The sequence below is a fragment of the Phyllobates terribilis genome, unplaced genomic scaffold (assembly GCF_046119375.1).
Source record: "Phyllobates terribilis strain yellow unplaced genomic scaffold, ASM4611937v1 Scaffold_3__8_contigs__length_932513732, whole genome shotgun sequence".
In the NCBI taxonomy this organism is placed as follows: Eukaryota; Metazoa; Chordata; class Amphibia; order Anura; family Dendrobatidae; genus Phyllobates; species Phyllobates terribilis.
In genome coordinates, this window is record NW_027362763.1 from 337,857,499 (window position 1) to 337,879,886 (window position 22,388).

Sequence of the window (22,388 nt, forward strand, 5' to 3'; positions counted from 1 at the left end):
GCTATACTCACCCCCGAGGCCCCGGTGTGTGCAGCAGCGCTCGTTACTAGTGTTGAGCCACCCCCGTAGTGTTCGGGTTCGGTTCGTCGAACACCGGGATGTTCGAGGAACTGTTCGTCGAACTGTTCGTCGAACACTTTAGAACACCGTCGAACACCGTTAAAACCAATGGCAGGCAAACAAAAACACATAGAAACACATAGAAAACACCTGCAAAGGTGTCCAAAAGCTGACAAACTGCTCAGAAGACACTCTCTTTAAAAAAGCCGGCCGGCAAATTCAGTAGCGGCATACACCGGTACCCGACAATTTAGACAAGAAGGAATAGAGCATCACACATAGATTAGATAGATAGAAACATGTCAGTCACACATATAAGAAGCACAGTGACAGTGTTGGTTACTGCACTTGTCATTTAGTGTAAAGGATTTATTAAAAAAAATATTAGTGTTTTCATGCACCAAAGCCGGCCGGCAATTCAGCATCTGTACCCGACAATTTAGAACAGAAAGAATAGAGCTTCACACATAGATTAGATAGATAGAAACATGTCAGTCACATATATAATAAGTACAGTGACAGTGTTGCTTACTGTACTTGTCATTTAGTGTAAAGGATTTATTTAAAAAAATAATAGTGTTTTCATGCACTGTCTCTTTAAAAAAGCCGGCCGGCAATTCAGCAGCGGTACCCGACAATTTAGAACAGAAAGATAGAGCATCACACATGGATTAGATAGATAGAAACATGTCAGTCACATTTATAATAAGTACAGTGACAGTGTTGGTTACTGTACTTGTCATTTAGTGTTAAAATAAAGGATTTATTAAAATAAAAATTGGCGTGGGATCCCCCATAATTTTAGGCTCTAGCGGAGGTTAAGCAGACGGCTGGGGCAGATGTTTGAAGCCTCGGAAGGGGGTAATACCCACGGAGCTTACCAGGCTACTAATATCAGCCCCCAGCTGAATACTTAGCCTTTACTAGCTATTAAAATGGGGGACCCCCCCAAAAAAATGACGTGGGGTCCCCCCTATTTTAATAGCTAGCAAAGGCTAGGCAGACAGCTGGGGGCTGATATTAATAGCTCAGGAAGGGTGCCATGAATATTGGCCCCCTCCCAGGCTAGAAACACCAGCCGTCAGCCGCCCCAGAAATGGCGCATCCATAGGATGCGCCAATTCTGGCACTTAGCCTCGCTCTTCCCACTGCCCTGTAGCGGTGGCAGTGGGGTAATAGGGCTGGGGTTGATGTCAGCTTATAATGCCAGCTGACATCAAGCCCAGGTTAGTAATGGAGAGGCGTCTATAAGACACCTCCATTACTAACCCCATAGTCAAAGTTAAAAAAAACACAAACACCCAGAATAAAGTCCTTTAATTGAAATAAACACACAATTCTTTATTGTTCTAAATTAAACCATACTTACCGTCACGCCCATTCCAGCTGAAGCCAACGATCTCCTGTAATAAAAATAAAATAATAAACCAACATCATCCTTACCTTTCCATGGTTCCCAGGACAGCTCCAGCTCTGCTACATCGAGATGACTGGCTGGACCGCAGCAGAACGCTGCCATCCAGCCTGTCATCCCGCGGACACTGAGAAGCGCAGGCATGCTTGCGCTCCTCACTGTCTCGCTGTGACGGCATCCAGATGAGCCGAGGTCATGTCCAATGAACTCGGCTCACCTCATGCACGTCACTGACAGCGTGGGAAAATTCTCACGCTGAAGCGCTGAGTGCAGGAGAATTTTCCCACGCTGTCAGTGAGGTGCATGAGGTGAGCTGAGTTCATTGGACATGAGCTCACCTCATGCACGTCACTGACAGCGTGGGAGAATTCTCCTGCACTCAGCACTTCAGCGTGAGAATTTTCCCACGCTGTCAGTGACGTGCATGAGGTGAGCCGAGTTCATTGGACATGACCTCGGCTCATCTGGATGCCGTCACAGCGAGACAGTGAGGAGCGCAAGCATGCCTGCGCTTCTCAGTGTCCGCGGGATGACAGGCTGGATGGCAGCGTTCTGCTGCGGTCCAGCCAGTCATCTCGATGTAGCAGAGCTGAAGCTGTCGTGGGAACCATGGAAAGGTAAGGATGAGGTTGGTTTATTATTTTTCTTTTATTGCAGGAGATCGTTGGCTTCAGCTGGAATGGGTGTGATGGTAAGTATGGTTTAATTTAGAACAATAAAGAATTGTGTGTTTATTTCAATTAAAGGACTTTATTCTGGGTGTTGTGTTTTTTTTAAATACTTTACTAGAAATTCATGGCGGTCATGTCTAATACTGGCGTGACCCCATGAATTTTGGGCTTGGAGCCAGCTGATAATACCAAGCTGGCCCTAACCCCTTTATTACCCAGTGAGCCACCGCACCAGGGCCCTGGATGAGTTGGGTACAGCGCCAGAAGATGGCGCTTCTATGAACGCGCCATTTTCCGGGGTGGCTGCGGACTGCAATTTGCAGCGGGGGGGCCCAGAAAGCTTGGGCCTCCCTGCGCTGCAGATTCCAGCCCCCAGCTGCCTAGTTGTACCTGGCTGGACACAAAAATAGGGCGAAGCCCCACGTATTTTTTTTTTAATTATTTCATGAAATTCATGAAATAATTAAGAAAAAAAGGCCTTCCCTATATTGTTGTGTCCGGCCAGGTACAAATAGTCAGCTGGTGGTTGGGGGCAGCCCGTTCCTGCCTGCTGTACCTGGCTGGACACAAATATAGTGCGAAGCCCCACTTCAATTTTTTTTAATTATTTCATGAAATTCATGAAATAATTAAGAAAAAAAGGCCTTCCCTATATTGTTGTGTCCGGCCAGGTACAAATAGGCAGCTGGTGGTTGGGTGCAGCCCGTTCCTGCCTGCTGTACCTGGCTGGACACAAATATAGTGCGAAGCCCCACTTCAATTTTTTTTAATTATTTCATGAAATTCATGAAATAATTAAGAAAAAAAGGCCTTCCCTATATTGTTGTGTCCGGCCAGGTACAAATAGGCAGCTGGTGGTTGGGGGCAGCCCGTTCCTGCCTGCTGTACCTGGCTGGACACAAATATAGTGCGAAGCCCCACTTCAATTTTTTTTAATTATTTCATGAAATTCATGAAATAATTAAGAAAAAAAGGCCTTCCCTATATTGTTGTGTCCGGCCAGGTACAAATAGTCAGCTGGTGGTTGGGGGCAGCCCGTTCCTGCCTGCTGTACCTGGCTGGACACAAATAGAGTGCGAAGCCCCACTTCAATTTTTTTTAATTATTTCATGAAATTCATGAAATAATTAAGAAAAAAAGGCCTTCTCTATATTGTTGTGTCCGGCCAGGTACAAATAGGCAGCTGGTGGTTGGGGGCAGCCCGTTCCTGCCTGCTGTACCTGGCTGGACACAAATATAGTGCGAAGCCCCACTTCAATTTTTTTCAATTATTTCAGGAAATTCATGAAATAATTAAAAAAAATTGACGTGGGGCTTCGCACTATATTTGTGTCCAGTCAGGTGCAGCAGGCAGGAACGGGCTGCCCCCAACCACCAGCTGCCTATTTGTACCTGGCCGGACACAACAATATAGGGAAGCCCTTTTTTTCTTAATTATTTCATGAAATAATTTAAAGAAAATTGACGTGGGGCTTTGCCCTGTTTTTGTGTCCAGCCAGGTACAACTAGGCAGCTGGGGGCTGGAATCCGCAGCGCAGGGAGGCCCAAGCTTTCTGGGCCACCCCCGCTGCAAATTGCAGTCCGCAGCCACCCCGGAAAATGGCGCGTTCATAGAAGCGCCATCTTCTGGCGCTGTACCCAACTCATCCAGGGCCCTGATGCGGTGGCTCACTGGGTAATAAAGGGGTTAGGGCCAGCTTGGCATTATCAGCTGGCCCTAAGCCCGAAATTCATGGGGTCACGCCAATATTAGACATGACCACCATGAATTTCTAGTAAAGTATTTAAAAAAAACACAACACCCAGAAAAAAGTCCTTTAATTGAAATAAACACACAATTCTTTATTGTTCTAAATTAAACCATACTTACCATCACGCCCATTCCAGCTGAAGCCAACGATCTCCTGAAATAAAAGAAAAATAATAAAGCAACATCATCCTTACCTTTCCATGGTTCCCATGACAGCTTCAGCTCTGCTACATCGAGATGACAGGCTGGACCGCAGCAGAACGCTGCCATCCAGCCTGTCATCCCGCAGACACTGAGAAGCGCAGGCTTGCTTGCGCTCCACAGTGTCTCTCTGTGAGGGCATCCAGATGAGCCGAGTAATGTCCAATGAACTCGGCTCACCTCATGCACGTCACTGACAGCGTGGGAAAATTCTCCTGCACTCAGCGCTTCAGCGTGGGAGAATTCTCACACTGAAGCGCTGAGTGCAGGAGAATTCTCCCACGCTGTCAGTGACGTGCAGGAGGTGAGCTGAGTTCATTGGACATGAGCTCACCTTATGCACGTCACTGACAGCGTGGGAAAATTCTCCTGCACTCAGCGCTTCAGCGTGGGAGAATTCTCACGCTGAAGCGCTGAGTGCAGGAGAATTCTCCCACGCTGTCAGTGACGTGCAGGAGGTGAGCTGAGTTCATTGGACATGAGCTCACCTTATGCACGTCACTGACAGCGTGGGAGAATTCTCCTGCACTCACCGCTTCAGCGTGAGAATTTTCCCACGCTGTCAGTGACGTGGATGAGGTGAGCCGAGTTCATTGGACATGAACTCGGCTCATCTGGATGCCGTCACAGAGAGACGCTGAGCAGCGCAAGCAAGCCTGCGCTTCTCAGTGTCTGCGGGATGACAGGCTGGATGGCAGCTTTCTGCTGCGGTCCAGCCTGTCATCTCGATGTAGCAGAGCTGAAGCTGTCGTGGGAACCATGGGAAGGTAAGGATTATGTTGCTTTATTATTTTTCTTTTATTGCAGGGGATCGTTGGCTTCAGCTGGAATGGGCGTGATTGTAAGTATGGTTTAATTTAGAACAATAAAGAATTGTGTCTTTATTTCAATTAAAGGACTTTATTCTGGGTCTTCGTGTTTTTTTTAACTTTGACTATGGGGTTAGTAATGGGGGTGTCTTATAGACGCCTCTCCATTACTAACCTGGGCTTGATGTCAGCTGGCATTATAAGCTGACATCAACCCCAGCCCTATTACCCCACTGCCACCGCTACAGGGCAGTGGGAAGAGCGAAGCTAAGTGCCAGAATTGGCGCATCCTATGGATGTGCCATTTCTGGGGCGGCTGACGGCTGGTGTTTCTAGCCTGGGAGGGGGCCAATATTCATGGCACCCTTCCTGGGCTATTAATATCAGCCCCCAGCTGTCTGCCTAGCCTTTGCTAGCTATTAAAATAGGGGGGACCCCACGTCAATTTTTTGGGGGGTCCCCCATTTTAATAGCTAGTAAAGGCTAGGCATTCAGCTGGGGGCTGATATTAGTAGCCTGGGAAGCTCCGTGGGTATTACCCCTTCCCAGGCTTCAAACATCTGCCCCAGCCGTCTGCTTAACCTCCGCTAGAGACTAAAATTATGGGGGATCCCACGCCAATTTTTTTTTAAATAAATCCTTTATTTTAACACTAAATGACAAGTACAGTAATCAACACTGTCACTGTACTTCATATATATGTGACTGACATGTTTCTATCTATCTAATCTATGTGTGAAGCTCTATTCTTTCTGTTCTAAATTGTCGGGTACAGATGCTGAATTGCCGGCCGGCTTTTTTAAAGAGACGGTGCATGAAAACACTATTATTTTTTTTAATAAATCCTTTACACTAAATGGCAAGTACAGTAATCAACACTGTCACTGTACTTCTTATATATGTGACTGACATGTTTCTATCTATCTAATCTATGTGTGATTCTCTATTCCTTCTATTCTAAATTGTCGGGTACCGCTGCTGAATTGCCGGCCGGCTTTTTTAAAGAGACGGTGCATGAAAACACTAATATTTTTTTTTATAAATCCTTTACACTAAATGACAAGTACAGTAATCAACACTGTCACTGTACTTCTTATATATGTGACTGACATGTTTCTATCTATCTAATCTATGTGTGATGCTCTATTCTTTCGGTTCTAAATTGTCGGGTACCGGTATATGCCGCTGATGAATTGCCGGCTTTTCATGTTTCACTGTGAGCACAGTTCCCATCGATTTGGGCAATCACTCTAATGCCACAACCACCATGGCTGTGGCATTACAGTGAGTGGCAGACAATCCCTGCATGATTGGTGCTCTAAATAGCGCCAGACATGCAGGACACGCTTTTGGTGCACGAACAGTTATCGAACATAACCTCGAACAGCCGAATTTTTTGCAAATCGTTCGGGTTCGTCGAACAACTCGAACACCGCCCAAAACAGCTCGAATTTGAGATTGGCGAACAGTTCTAGTCGAACACCGCTCATCTCTACTCATTACTGTCTGGTTCCCGGCTGCCGGCATATCGCGAGACAGCGCGGTGAAGGGCCTGCGGTCACATGACTGTGACGTCACCGCAGGTCCTCAAGCGATGCCGGCATTCAGAGAGAAGACGCTGGACAGGTGAATATAACTTTATTTGTTATTTTATTCTTTTTTTACAGGTACAATGGTACCCAGGTCTGGATGAGAGTCTCCTCTCCTCCAGAACTGGGTACCATCCGCACATAGAAACGCATAGAAGCCGCTTGTAGAAATGTACAGTCGCGGTTTCTATGCGTTTCAATGCAAGTCAATGGCGGGAGTTCCGCTGCTCTACCGCAAAATTAAATGACATGCTGCGGAAATTCCGCAGCATAAACGCTTGAAAAACGCTACGTGGGCACGCAGCCTAACTGTCTGGCAGGAAAATGCTTGGTGTGAGTAAAGCATGACCCCAGAATTTCATACCTTACATCTGTACTATATATTCCCAAGTCATATCCTTCCACGCATTTTCGACTACCCTTGGATGTGCATCTTGAGGCCTCAAAAGCCTCTGAAATCTACATTTCTGTAAGTTTAGGCAGGGTCTTGGAGATTTGTCCACTCTTTCAGGAGGATTCGCTTTTTCCAGGAGTCTCCCGATGGTTCCAGGAGAGTTGGCAAACATAACATACAGTTATGTCATGCACAGTCCAACCTGAACACATTTTTCTCTCTTCTCCACCATCGTACTAGGAATGGGAACATGGAGATGGCATGAAAATGCATTTACTGAATGAATACAAATACATGGTACAGATTGTACTGAACAGAAAGCTCTCAGATGTACTCTATGAGGACTTTAAACTTGCACCATGCAAAATTAAACATTTTGGCTTATGATACAGATGAATTTTCCACAAGTTTAACAGGGTAGGAGACCAAATATGAACTTACATTGATGAATTGCACCAGGATGTAGAAATAGCAAATATTATCAAAGTTAGATTTTTTTTTATTCAGATCAATTGACACACTTTTCGAGGTATAAACTCTTAAAACAAATAGATCATTTGTATCCTGAAACGCATCTAAATCGATCTGAATAATAGAAAATCAAACATATATCTCTATGATTTCTACATCCTGGTGTGTGGTCCTATAGATGACTGAAGGAAGTATGCTGCCCTGGAGAGAGCAGGACCCTCCACCTTGCTTCACTGTTGCCTGCAGATACACAGTTCTCCAGTCATTGGTGAAAAACCTGCTTTTTGGTATAACCAAATATTTAATATTTCGATTCATCAGCACAGAGCACTTTGCTGCCGTTTTTCTGCACCCCAATTCCTTATGTTTTTCTGTATAGTTGAATAGCTTTGTTTGTTTCCATGTTGAAAGTATGTTTTTTGGCTACTATTCTTCCCAGAAGACCAACTCTGGTCATACTTCTCCAAACAGTAGATGGATGCAGCTAGGTTCCTCTGGTTGCTACCAGTTCTGATCTAAAGTTATTGCTAGACATCTTCCAATTTTGAAGGGAAGAAAACATGATTTGTATTTCATGTGTTGCACTAAGTATCCTTTGCTGACCACTGAACCTACGGTCCTCAAAATGGACCATTTGTTGGTGTTTCTTCTTCAAAATAGTTTGAACATCACATCTTGAAACCCCAGTCCGCTTTAAAATCTTTGCCTAGGAGAGACCTTGCTGATGCAGTATAACCACCATGGAAGAGTCCACTGACTCCTTCCTTAGGACAACCATACAGAAATAGCCTATCTAATATTATTCGTGTCGTTACTCCAGAGAGCACAGAAACACTTCCAATCCGGTTACCTTTATTGATATTCTATGGAAGCTGCTGCATCTGATCTTTAGGCTCTTTAAGTATTGTGTCTCACACAACCTTATAAGGTGAGCGCTTTTACCTTTCTTCATCAAATTTTTAGACTGGATAAGACCCTATTGCGCTCTTGCATTTCTTTACAATATAACTACCTTGTGTCTGTAGCATCGGCGTCTCTGCCCCGTACTAGGCAGAGACGCCGTCCCTCTCACCTCCCCGCTCCTGGCGCGGCGTCCTCCAGCGCTTCTCTCCCCGCTGCTTCCGGCACGCGCTCCTTCCCCGGCAGTGTGCTTAGGGCGCGCGCGCGCGCTCCCCCTCTCTTAAAGGGACCGCGCGCGCCGTCCTAAGGAGTCCCCGGGCCAATTCCCGGAGGACCTCCCATATTTAAGGCACCTCCTCCAAAATGGAGGTGCCCGAGCAATGTTGTTGCAAAGCCTTCACTCTGCTTCAGCCCTCAGGTCCCGTTACCAGTTACCAGCCAGTCACCTGCCAGATTCCTGCTTGTTACCTGCCAGTCACCTGCCAGATTCCTGCTTGTTACCTGCCAGTTACCTGCCTGATTCCTGCTTGATACCTGCCTGATATCCGTTTACCTGCTTGCATGCCTGCGGTCCGACGGTCTGCTTTCCTACACCTGTCAGTCTGTCTATGGACCAGCCTGCTCGCTCACCTGGGAGCGCTCATCTGCTACCTGCCTGCTAGCCTACCTGGAGGCTCCGCCGTCACTTGCCGTGACCACCTGCCTGTCCAGAGACTCTCGCCTGCTCATCTGGGAGCGCTCATCTGCTACCTGCCTGCTAGCCTACCTGGAGGCTCTGCCGTCACTTGCCGTGACCACCTGCCTGTCCAGAGACTCTCGCCCGCTCACCTGGGAGCGCTCACCAGCCACCTGCCTGCTGTCCCTCTACCCAGAGACTGTCCCTGTCACTTGCCGTGAGTACCCGTCCTTTTACCCAGAGACTGTCCCTGTCACTTGCCGTGACTACCTGCCCCTCTACCCAGAGACTGTCCCTGTCACTTGCCGTGACTACCTGCCCGTCTTCCCTGGGAGCCACCCGCTTCCTTACATGGACTGCCCCCTTGTATAGTTGCACAGAGGTTCCACCTCCCAGACCCGTTACAGTTTGCTCGGGCCATGGAACCCGGTGGCCCCCAGATCTCCGATCTGCACCAGGAAGTCTTACGTCAGAAAACTCAGCAGGAGGTGGTACTGTCCTATCTACGGTCCGTTAACTCTCGTCTAGGCGCATTGTGTGACTTGTCTATGTCTACCTCTGGTCCAGCCATGCCCATTCCTGCGGTACCGCAATCCAGTCCCTTCATGGTACCCGACTATGGACCTCTGCTTCTGGCACCTCCACGCTTTGCCGGCGAACCTACTTTAGCTCGGGGTTTCATAAACCAGTGCACCCTGCACTTTGAGCTATTGGCATACCAGTTCATCTCCGACCGAGCCAAGGTGGCCTTCATCATGTCCCATCTTACTGGGGAGGCACTGGCATGGCTAAATCCCCTGTGGGAGAGAGGGGATCCCCTGGTGTCCGACCTGCCGTCTTTCCTCGCTGCTTTCCGGAAAGTCTTCGATGAACCTGGACGGAAAACCTCTTCTGCCTCCTCACTGCTACGTCTCCGCCAAGGGAGTCTCACCGTGGGCCAATATGCCATACGGTTCCGCACCCTCGCTTCTGAGCTTGCCTGGGAAAATGAGGCTCTGGTGTCCGTCTTCTGGGAGGGTCTTTCCGGTCGAATTAAGGACGAGTTAGCTGGTCGGGACATTCCTACCACTCTGGATGACCTGGTGTCACTAGCTACCCGGATTGGCATTCGGTTCCAAGAACGTGCCAAAGAGACTACCTGGGAGAAAGACTTTTCTTGCTCTGCTCCTACTTCCCTGAGACCTGCCTCTCAATCAGTCACTCCGCGGGCGCCCTCGCCTGAACCTATGCAGATCGACCAGACCAAGATGGTCAAATCTCGCCATGAATCTCGCCGAGCCGAGGGAAGCTGTTTCTATTGTGGCAGTATGGAGCACTTCATCCGTTCCTGCCCGGAGAAGCCGGGAAACGCCAGTGTCTAGGACCGCTCGGAGAGGTCGTCCTAGACAAAAGTAAGCCCTCTCCGTCTCTGACTTTACCGGTCTCTATTGCTTGGGGAGAAAACCGTCACTTTGAACTTGCCCACCTGGATTCTGGAGCTGCTGGAAACCTCATCTCCCAGTCTCTGGTAGAGAGATACCGTATTCCCACCAAGTCCCTGGCTGAACCATTATCAGTCGCCTCCGTGGATGGAAGACTTCTCTCGGAGACCATCCTGCTCGTCACTGAACCCATAACCCTGCAGGTGGGAATGCTGCACTCTGAGGAAATCTCATTCCATGTGTTGTCCGGACTTTCTCACTCCCTGTTGCTAGGTCTACCTTGGCTCCAGACACACGAACCCGTATTGAACTGGCGATCCGGTGAAGTACTCCGATGGGGTCCAGACTGCCATAGGACCTGCCTGGTTCCGGTCCGCCCAGTTCGCCCTCCGCCTACTCCAGCTAATTTACCAGGTCTCCCGGCTCCTTACTGGCCCTATGCGGACGTCTTCGGTAAGAAGGAAGCAGAGACGTTGCCACCCCATAGGCCATATGACTGCCCGATCGACCTGGTACCTGGCGCCACTCCTCCCCGTGGGCGTATCTACCCGTTGTCTGCAGCCGAGACCCGGGCCATGTCTGAGTACATTGAAGAGAATCTGGCTAGGGGATTTATCCGGAAATCTACCTCCCCGGCTGGAGCCGGATTCTTCTTTGTCAAAAAGAAAGACGGCTCGCTACGCCCCTGTATTGACTATAGAGGACTCAATCAGATCACGGTTAAAAATAAATACCCCCTTCCGCTCATCTCTGAGTTATTTGATCGTCTTAAAGGCGCCAGGATCTTCTCCAAGCTGGATCTACGTGGAGCTTATAACCTGGTCCGTATCCGTCAGGGAGACGAGTGGAAAACAGCATTTAATACCCGGGACGGACACTATGAGTACCGTGTGATGCCCTTCGGTCTCTGCAATGCTCCCGCCGTCTTCCAAGAACTGGTCAACGACATCTTCCGTGACCTTCTTTACTCCTGCGTGGTGGTATACCTGGACGACATCTTGGTCTTCTCTCCGGATCTTCCCACACACCGGAGGGATGTTCGTCAGGTCCTGCTTAGGCTCAGGCAGAACCACCTCTATGCTAAATACGAGAAGTGCCTTTTTGAGCAGACCTCTCTTCCTTTCTTGGGCTATGTTATCTCCCAGACAGGCTTGCGAATGGATCCCGAGAAGCTCTCTGCTGTTCTAAAGTGGCCCCGTCCGGAGGGCTTGGAGGCGATACAGCGATTCCTGGGCTTCGCTAATTACTATCGTCTCTTCATTCCTCACTTCTCGTCACGGACTGCGCCCATATCTGCGCTCACCCGTAAGGGAGCAAATCCCAAGGTATGGTCATCCGAAGCTGAGGAGGCCTTCCTTTCCCTGAAACAAGCCTTCTCCTCTGCCCCTGTGCTGCACCGTCCGGACTGCAACAAACAGTTCTACCTGGAGGTTGATGCCTCCTCCTCTGGAGCCGGAGCGGTGCTCACCCAGAAGTCTTCCTCCGGGAGAATGGTAACCTGCGGCTTTTTCTCTAAAATCTTCTCCTCCTCTGAGCGCAATTACTCCATAGGAGACCGAGAACTGCTTGCCGTTAAATTGGCGCTGGAGGAGTGGCGTTACCTGCTTGAAGGGGCTCTATACCCGGTGATCATCTATACGGATCACAAGAACCTGGCATATCTCCAAAATGCCCAGAGACTTAATCCACGTCAAGCCCGGTGGTCTTTGTTCTTTGCCCGCTTCGATTTCATCCTTCATTTCCGCCCGGCGGACAAAAATGTCAAAGCTGATGCCTTGTCCCGATCCTTCCTGTCCTCCGACCAAGAGGAGGAGCCTATGCACATTATCGACCCCTCCAAGGTGATGAATGTGGCCCCCTTGGATTTGACTCGTCTTCCACCCGGCAAGACGTTCGTGGCACCTCCAGACCGTGAGAGGGTTCTTCGCTGGGGTCATTCTTCTAAACTAGCTGGCCATGCCGGCCAAAAGAAGACCTTCCTACTCATTTCCCGGCATTACTGGTGGTCTACCCTGCGTAAGGATGTGGTAGACTTCGTCTCTGCCTGTTCATCTTGTGGCCGCAACAAAATTCCCAGACACTTACCAGCTGGTCATCTCCTGCCGCTTCCCATACCTGTTGCCCCGTGGCAACACATCGCTATGGACTTCATTACCGATCTTCCTGTCTCTGCCGGGTGTACTGTCATTTGGGTGGTCGCAGACCGCTTCTCTAAAATGGCCCACTTCATTCCCCTGCCTGGTCTTCCGTCTGCACCTGAGCTGGCTAAGGACTTTATTCGCCATATCTTCCGTCTCCATGGCCTACCCCTCCACATCGTGTCGGATCGAGGGGTTCAGTTTACCTCACGCTTCTGGAGAGCCACATGTAAACTGCTGGACGTCACCCTGGACTTCTCCTCCGCTTACCACCCTCAGTGCAATGGTCAAGTGGAGCGGATCAATCAGATCCTTACCAGCTATCTCCGGCACTTTGTTAATGCCCACCATTCTGATTGGGTGGACCTCCTTCCTTGGGCCGAGTTCTCTTATAATAACCACGAGAGCGAATCCTCTTCCAAGTCCCCGTTCTTTATTGTCTATGGCCAGCACCTCCGGATTCCGCTCCCTGTCTCCGTTTCTGTGGACAACCCTGCTGCGGAGTCTCTTGTCAGCGAATTTTCTACTATTTGGGAGAGTACCAGGTCCGCTCTTCTTCTGTCCTCTGAGCGGATGAAGAGATATGCTGATAAGAGACGTCTGGATCCACCTCAATTCCGTCCGGGAGACAAGGATTGGCTCTCGTCCAAACATGTGCGGCTCAAAGTACCCTCCTTCAAGTTGGGCCCTCGATTCATCGGTCCCTTCGAAGTCCTCAGGCAAATTAACCCTGTGGCCTACAAATTAAAACTCCCGGCCACCCTACGGATTCCCAACTCCTTCCACGTATCTCTCCTCAAACCCGTTGTCTTTAACTCTTTTTCCAATAATCCAGGTGCCCCTCCTGCTCCTGTTTCCGCTGATGACGTCTTTGAGAGTATTCTGGCCTCCAAGAGGGTAAGAGGAAAGACCTTTTTTCTGGTAGATTGGAGGGGGTTTGGTCCTGAGGAGAGAACTTGGGAACCCAGGGAGAACATCAACGCCCCGCTTCTCCTTGAAAAATTTCTTTCTGGCCAAAAAAAGAGGGGGCCTAAAGGGGGGGGTACTGTAGCATCGGCGTCTCTGCCCCATACTAGGCAGAGACGCCGTCCCTCTCACCTCCCCGCTCCTGGCGCAGCGTCCTCCAGCGCTTCTCTCCCCGCTGCTTCCGGCACGCGCTCCTTCCCCGGCAGTGTGCTTAGGGTGCGCGCGCGCGCGCTCCCCCTCTCTTAAAGGGACCGCGCGCGCCGTCCTAAGGAGTCCCCGGGCCAATTGCCGGAGGACGTACCATATTTAAGGCACCTCATCCAAAATGGAGGTGCCCGAGCAATGTTGTTGCAAAGCCTTCACTCTGCTTCAGCCCTCAGGTCCCGTTACCAGTTACCAGCCAGTTACCAGCCAGTCACCTGCCAGATTCCTGCTTGTTACCTGCCAGTCACCTGCCAGATTCCTGCTTGTTACCTGCCAGTTACCTGCCTGATTCCTGCTTGATACCTGCCTGATATCCGTTTACCTGCTTGCAAGCCTGCGGTCCGACGGTCTGCTTTCCTATACCTGTCAGTCTGTCTATGGACCAGCCTGCTCGCTCACCTGGGAGCGCTCATCTGCTACCTGCCTGCTAGCCTACCTGGAGGCTCCGCCGTCACTTGCCGTGACCACCTGCCTGTCCAGAGACTCTCGCCTGCTCACCTGGGAGCGCTCACCTGCTACCTGCCTGCTAGCCTACCTGGAGGCTCTGCCGTCACTTGCCGTGACCACCTGCCTGTCCAGAGACTCTCGCCCGCTCACCTGGGAGCGCTCACCAGCCACCTGCCTGCTGTCCCTCTACCCAGAGACTGTCCCTGTCACTTGCCGTGAGTACCCGTCCTTTTACCCAGAGACTGCCCCCTTGTATAGTTGCACAGAGGTTCCACCTCCCAGACCCGTTACAGTGTCTTGTTGTTGTGCTCAGTCTTGTTATGGTGTATGACTTGTAACACAAAACTGTCTTTCACAATTTCACCTTTAGTGTCCAGTGTGAACATGCACCTACATGCTGCATGTACACCAACTTATACTGTACTACAGTTCAAGTAAGTAGAAAGAAAGAAACCGGCACTATTCAGATTGCATACCTTCAAGCAGTTCATTGAGTGTCAGTCCGCAGATGGCCATGGATCGCTAATCAGCAGGTGCTCCCCTCCCGAAGAAGGCACTCCAGCAAGCGATTTCATATGAAGATCCTTTATTCTTTAAACAGAATTTAAAACATTGAGCCGGAAAAGCGGGGGTCCTTCAGGACGACAGCCGTTTCGCACCATGCCGGTGCTTCAATGGGTCCAATGGGTATACCTATTTGGACCCATTGAAGCACCGGCATGGTGCGAAACGGCCGTCGTCCTGAAGGACCCCCGCTTCCACGACTCCATGTTTTAAATTGTGTGTAAAGAATAAAGGATCTTCATACAAAATCGCTTGCTGGAGTGCTGCCTTTTGTCTACTCACAGGGTATTATACTACAGTTCATTTCTTCAGGTTTTCGTTTCAGGGCATGGGCTCCCTTTTCTTTGAAATGGACATTATGTTTATATAGCTCTCCATCACTGAATGCCCACTGATCGGGGCCTCTGTCCTTCTCAGTCCTTATTCACATTTCCATCATTTAGACATGTGGTTAGGTTTTAATACTAGAGGTTAGGACCATCCCGAATAGGGTCACTGTGACATTGTTGGATGGCTTTTAAGTTTTTTTGATCAAAATTATGTTAACCAAGTACTCAATATTATTTTCATATACTATTGCTATTTAATGAGTAGTGATTAGTGATGAGCGAGCATGCTCGCTACTGCTTGGTACTTGCCCGAGCATCTCACTACTCGAGATGCTCGGAGCTTGCCGAGAATTTCCAGGATTGCTCGGCGGGAGCTCGGGTCCCCTCCCTGCATGTTTGGCACTCTTTAGAGAGCCAATGAACATGCATGGATTGTCTTCCACTCACTTTAATACCACAGCCATGTTGGTTGTGGCATTACAGTGATTGGCTGGCCGCTCAGCATCATCAGGGCTATATCAGACCTGGCACCGCTATCACAGTCTACTCTAAGCTCGTCACAGTCTACTCCAGAATCAGGCAGTGTTGGGAGAGGTGCTGCTGAGCTAAGTAGAGATTTGCTTGTTTCTTAGTTAGTGTAGGTATACCACCATATATTATACACATATCCATCTCACCTAACAGTCCTGAGGACTTATCCAGCTGCAAAGATATCAGTGCTAGGCAGGCAGGGTATGAGGCAGACTGTAGTGCATATAGCAAGAGGGTCCATTCCAGTTCTGTCTGCTGCTGTTGCTTTTACAGATATTTCTAGAAATAGCCCCAGGTATCAGGGACCAGTAATAATTTTTTGGATCTTAATCCTGATTATTTGCTTAAAAAGCAAACCAGAGAATACCGTTTTTCTGCTCCATTTGCTTGTTGGCACTGCAGAATATAGCCAGATCCTTTCCATATTACAGAGCTAAAAATCCATCTATTTAAAACTGTGGTTTGTCCGTCACACGGATCACATATAAGTGCACTGAAAATTCTGCCATTTCTGGCCTCCATTGAAATTTTGTTGCAGTGTGTTAGTGAAGTTATTGACAACAGTTCGCTGTTAAAAATAGTTACCTACAGGCCAGCTATTTAAAACTGTGGTTTGTCCGTCACACGGATCACATATAAGTGCACTGAAAGTTCTGCCATTTCTGGCCTCCATTTAAATATTGTTGCAGTGTGTTAGCGAAGTTATTGACACCAGTTCGCTGTTAAAAATAGTTACCTACAGGCCAGCTATTTAAAACTGTGGTTTGTCCGTCACACGGATCACATATAAGTGCACTGAAAATTCTGCCATTTCTGGCCTCCATTGAAATTTTGTTGCAGCGTGTCAGTGAAGTTATTGACACGAGGTCGCTGTTAAAAATAGTTACCTACAGGCCAGCTATTTAAAACTGTGGTTTTCTGTCACACGTATCACATATCACTGCAGTTCAAATCCAGCCATTTGTAGTGAACGTGGAAAATATTGTCCTCCATTTAAAATGGGCAAGGCGCGTGGCAAGGGACGGGGAAGTGGACGTGATGGTGATGATGGTGCATGCAGAGGACGAGGCCGTAGGCTAGCTGAAATTGTGCCACAACAGACTCCCACATCTTCTTGTTTGACCTTCCTGTCCCAATTAATAGGGGACCACAGAACACCACTATTCAACACAGAGCAGTGTGAAAAGGTTATTGGTTGGATAGCAGATAATGCTTCCAGTCATTTAGCCACCACCACCTTGTCTTCCACAAGGTCAAGTCTCAGTAGCCATGAGTCTGAACTGTATATTCCTCACCCTGATCCTCCTTCCTCCCACCATGCCGAGTGCCCAGAGACAACTGATCCCCCACTTGGACACTCCGAAGAGCTGTTCACTTTTCCATTTATAGATCCAGGCCTCTCGCCTTGTCCACTTGAAGCGGGGCAAGAGGAGATCACATGTAGCGATGCCCAAATATTTGAGCAGTCATGGTCACACGAAGGCGATGGTGGGAAACTGTCACAAGAGGTGGACGATGATGAGACACAATTGCCAGAAAGTCAGGAGGAGGACCATGGTGCGGAAATGGAAGACGAGGTGGTGGATGATATAGCAACTGACCCAACCTGGCAGGGGGACATACAGGCAAGGACAGCAGCACACATGGGAAGGGAGGCATAGCACCACAACAGGCAGAAAGAAGCAGTGTAGTGGCCGCAGACAGAATGCGGGCAACCGTTCCCCGTAACATCAACACGACGGAAGTTACCAGTACAACTGTTAGGTCTTCCCAAGTCTGGTTGATTTTTAAGCCCTTTAAAGCCCAAGACGTATTAATACATATCTGCGCCCTGGGCTTTAAGAGCCTGATACTTATTAATACGTCATTGCGATCGCGCCCGCACACACGCTGTGCTGGCGCGATCGCCGCCGGGTGTCAGCTGATTGTCACAGCTGACACCCGGTGCTATGTGCTGGGAGCAGTCCCGCACCGCTCTCGACACATTAACCCCTGCAATGCTGCGATCGAAGTCGATTGCAGCATTGCGGTGGCAAGGGGGGGTGATAGCAATACTCACCTCCTCTTCCGGCCTCCAGCGCTGTCTGCCGCAGCTTCCCGGATGTTGTCATGACGACCCGATGTCGTCATGACAACATCCGGGTCACCAGACAGAAGGAAGATATTTTGGTCATGCGCAGTGCATGACCAAAATATCTTCTGCATCTGCCGCACTGACAGCCTGTATAGAACAGGGATGGTGCTGCATTCCTGTGCTATACAGGCGATCAGAATAAAAAAAGTGAAAGTCCTATAGTGGGACACAGAATAAAAGTAAAAAAGTGTCAGAAAGTAAAAAAAAAAAAATTGTAAAAATATTTAAAAAAATAAATAAATAATAATCCACCAAAAATAAAAATATAATGTACCCATCAATAAATATTATTATGAAAAAAAAATAACAAAAACAATAAAAGTACACATATTTGGTATCGCCGCGTCCAGAACGACCTGACCTATAAAACTGTCCAACTAGTTAACCCCTTTAGTGAACACGGTAAAAAAACAAAACAAAGCAAAAAACAATGCTTTATCATCATACCGCCAAATAAAAAATGGAATAACACGCGATCAAAAAGACGAATATAAATAAAAATGGTACCGCTGAAAACATCATCTTGTCCCGCAAAAAACAAGCTGCTCCATCAGCCGAAAAATTTTAAAGTTATAGCTCTCAAAATAAAGCAATGCAAAAAAATATTTTTTTCTATAAAATAGCTTTTATTGTGTAAAAGCGCCAAAACTTAGAAAAACGCTATAAATGTGGTACCGCTGTAAACGTACTGACCCAAAGAATAAAGCTACGTTATAAATTTTACCACACGCGGAACAGCATAAAAATTTAAAAAAAAATAATAATTCCTGAATTGTTGTTTTTTATTTATTCTACAAAAAATACATCTTTTAGTGTGTGACAGCTGTCAATCAAAAAAACCCAATGTGATTCTGGTATCGCTGTAATCGCACCGACCCGAAGAATAAAGTCGTCTAATCACTTATACCGCACGAGGAACGGCGTAAAAAATAAACTCTCTGGTTAGTGTTTGGGTTGTGCTAGGGTTAGGGTTGGGGTTGGGGTTAGGGTAAGGTTAGGGTTGGGGTTAGGGTTGGGCTAGGGTTAGGGTTGGGGTTGGGGTTAGGGTTGGGCTGGGGTTAGGGTTGGGGTTGGGCTAGGGTTAGGGATGGGGTTAGGGTCAGACTAGGGCTAGGATTGGGCTAGGGTTAAGGTTGGGGTTAGGGTTGGGCTAGGGTTAGGGTTGCGATTTTTTTCAAAAGTAAAAAAAAAAAAAAAAAGATGACGATATGGCGACTAGTGTTGAGCACAAGTGTTCACTACTTGAGTTTGCATCGGGTGCTCGGGTATGCACTGAGTATCGCGGGTGCTCGAGTGACATGCTCGAGTCTCCACCCCATATACTTTGAGGCCAAACAAACCTTGTGGGGATTGCCTGCAATGCACGAGCGATCCCCGCATGTTTTTTTTTGGGTGTCTAATAACCGTGAAACATGCGAGGCGGGGACTCGAGCATGTCACTCGAGCACCCACAATACATGGTGCATACCTTAGTACCCGATGCAAACTCAAGTAGCGAGCACTTGCACTCAAGACTAATGACAACTTATTCAATATGATGATCTAATGTTATCAAATTCTGTGTCATACCTCTGGATTCAGAATGTTCACTATACCCCTTGATAAAATCCTTGAGGGGTGTAGTTTCCAAAATGGGGTCACTTGTGGGGTTTTCCACTATTTGGGCACATCAGGGGCTCTCCAAACGCGACATGGCATCTGCTCTCGATTCCAGCCAATTTTGCGTTCAAAAACTCACACAGTGCTCCTTCCCTTCTGAACTCTGCCGTACGCACAAACACTGTATTTTCCCCACATATGGGGTATTTGCGTACTCAGGAGAAATTGCACAAACTTTTGGGGTCTATTTTCTCCTCTTGCCCTTGTGAAAATAAAAAAATTGGGGCTAAAACATCATTTTTGTGGAAAAAGTTAGATTTTTTTATTTTCACGGCTCCATGTTATAAACTTCTGTAAAACACTTGGGGGTTCAGGGTTCTCACCACACAACTAGATAATTTCCCTGAGGAGTCTAGTTTCCAAAATGGTGTCACTTGTGGGGGGTTTCCACTGTTTAGGCACATCAGGGGCACATCCGCTAATTATTCAAGCAAATTTTACATTCAAAAAGTCCAATGGTGCTCCTTCCCTTGCGAACCCTGCCGTATGCCCAAGCAGTGGTTTTCCCCCACATAAGGGGTATCGGCTTACTCAGGAGAAATTGCACAACAAACTACATGGTGCAATTTCTCCTGTTACCCTTATGAAAATGCAAAATTGGGGGCTAAAAAACATTTTTGTGGGAAAAATGTGAAAATTTTATTTTTACTGCTCAATGTTATAAACTTCTGTGAAGCACCTGGGGGTTCAAGGTGCTCACCACACATCTAGATAAGTTCCCTGAGGGGTCTAGTTTCCAAAATGGTGTCACTTGTGGGGGGTTTCCACTGTTTAGGCACATTAGGGGCTCTCCAAACGCAACATGGCGTCTGATAATTATTCAGGCAAATTTTACATTCAAAAAGTCAAATGGCGCTCCTTCCCTTCCAAACCCTGCCGTGCACCCAAACAGTGTTTTTTCCCCACATATGGGGTATCTGCATGCTCAGGGGAAATTGCACAACAAATTTTGGGGTCCATTTTTTCCTGTTACCCCTGCAAAAATAAAAAATAAATGGGTCTAAAGTAATATTTTTGTGAAAAAAGTTAAATGTTCATTTTTTTCTTCCAGATTCCAAAAATTCCCGTGAAACACCTGAAGGGTTAATAAAGTTCTTGAATGTGGTTTTGAGCACCATGAGGGGTGCAGTTTTTAGAATGGTGTCACTTTTGGGTATTTTTTGCCATAAAGACCCCTCAAAGTGACTTCAAATATTATGTGGTCCCTAAAAAAAATGGTTTTGTAAATTTTATTGGAAAAATGAGAAATTGCTGGTCAACTTTTAACCCTTATAGCTCCCTAATAAAAAAAAATTGGTTTCAAAATTGTGCTGATTTAAAGTAGACATGTGGGAAATGTTATTTATGAACTTTTTTGTGTGACATATCTCTCTGATTTAAGGGCATAAAAATTAAAATATTGAAAATTGCAAAATTTTCAAAATTTTTGCCAAATTTCCGTTTTTTTCACAAATAAACGCAAGTGACATCGAAGAAATTTTACCACAATCATGAAGTACAATATGTCACGAAAAAAACATTCTCAGAATCAGGGGGATCCGTTGAAGTGTTCCAGAGTAATTACCTCATAAAGTGACACTGGTCAGAATTGTAAAAATTGGCCTGCTCATTAACGTGCAAACCACCTTGGGTTGTAAAGGGGTTAAAGACTCTGCCAATAACCCCAAAAAGGCCATTTGCTCCACCTGCCAGGCCAGCATCAGCAGGGGTAGGAAAACTACCAGCCTGACCACCACCAGCATGATCAGGCACATGGCAGCAAAGCACCCGACTAAGTGGGCCAAACCCCAGGGTCCAGAAACAGTGTCTGCGGTTGGCACCACTGCTACTTCCGCTATTGTGCGTGCAAGCCAATCCTCTGTCCATGATGCATGCGAAGATGCCTCCTGCCCTGCACCTGTCGTTGCACACTCTCAACTAGCACCATCAGCAAGCACGTCCACGTCCTTGTCCCATTGCAACGTTCAGTTGTCCTTACCCTAGTCCTTGGAACACAAGTGCAAATACGCAGCCAACGCCCCACAGGCCACACTACTAAATTCACACATTTTGCGACTGCTTGTGCTCGAAATGTTGCCTTTTAGGTTCGTGGAGACGGAAGTGTGGCGCCCCTGAGGGTTCAACCGCCACAGGGACGCTGCACTTCTCTAATGGAGTGTAGTGTTCCCCCTCTGAGGTAAGAACAGTGCGATGGTCAGGACCCTTCCTCCACATCCAACACCACACTTCTCCCACCAGAGGGGGCTATAATGCACTAGGTGCTGCCCTCCTGGTTATCGGGATACTGGGGAACCAAGAGATAGGGGAACCAATTAGTGGGTGAGGGTGGAGGACTCACATTTTAGTGACACTTAATAATTCATATTTATTACCCAGCCATCTTGGTCTTTGGCCCTTTTGTCTTTTGATCGTTATCTCATCGTGATCTCTCCTCCCTGGACGCAGATCCTGTGTGGGCCCGCATCGGATGGAGACACAGCCCTCGTACCTTGGCCTTGGGTCGAGGGGCAGGCTGCAGATAATGGATGTCTCGGCCCGGTCAGGGACCATGAGCAAGAAGGCCCGAAGCTTTAGAGTGTAGCTCCACAGCAAATGGATCCCAGGGAGGATGCAGACGGAGCGGTGTACGCCACCTGTCCTCGCCAACCTGATCTATTCAGAGGGATTCCGGCTGCAAGAGGGGTACCGGCCCTCGACACCCGACCTTGCTACTCCACATCCTGGTCGGGAAAGCCCGGTAGGCCCTGTGGATCCCACCGGGTAACGGAAGGAATGGCACTGCCATCCGTACCCTTTTTCTGAGAGAAGTTCAGAGGGAGACCCGGCCTATCTACACACACACAGACAGGAAAGGATCCGGTCTGAAGTCTAGGAACACTCTGGTGCAGGGTCCTGATTTAACACTGGACTTACTTGGAGGTTGTCGGATCCCTTCGTCTCTGGTGACCGCAGAACCCCGCGAGGAGCAGGGAGTCACCTTCCTACTGCCATCTCTTTTGTGACTAAAGCCTTGGAAGTTCACCCCTATGGCCTCTGGACTCTTTATTCTGCACTACACCG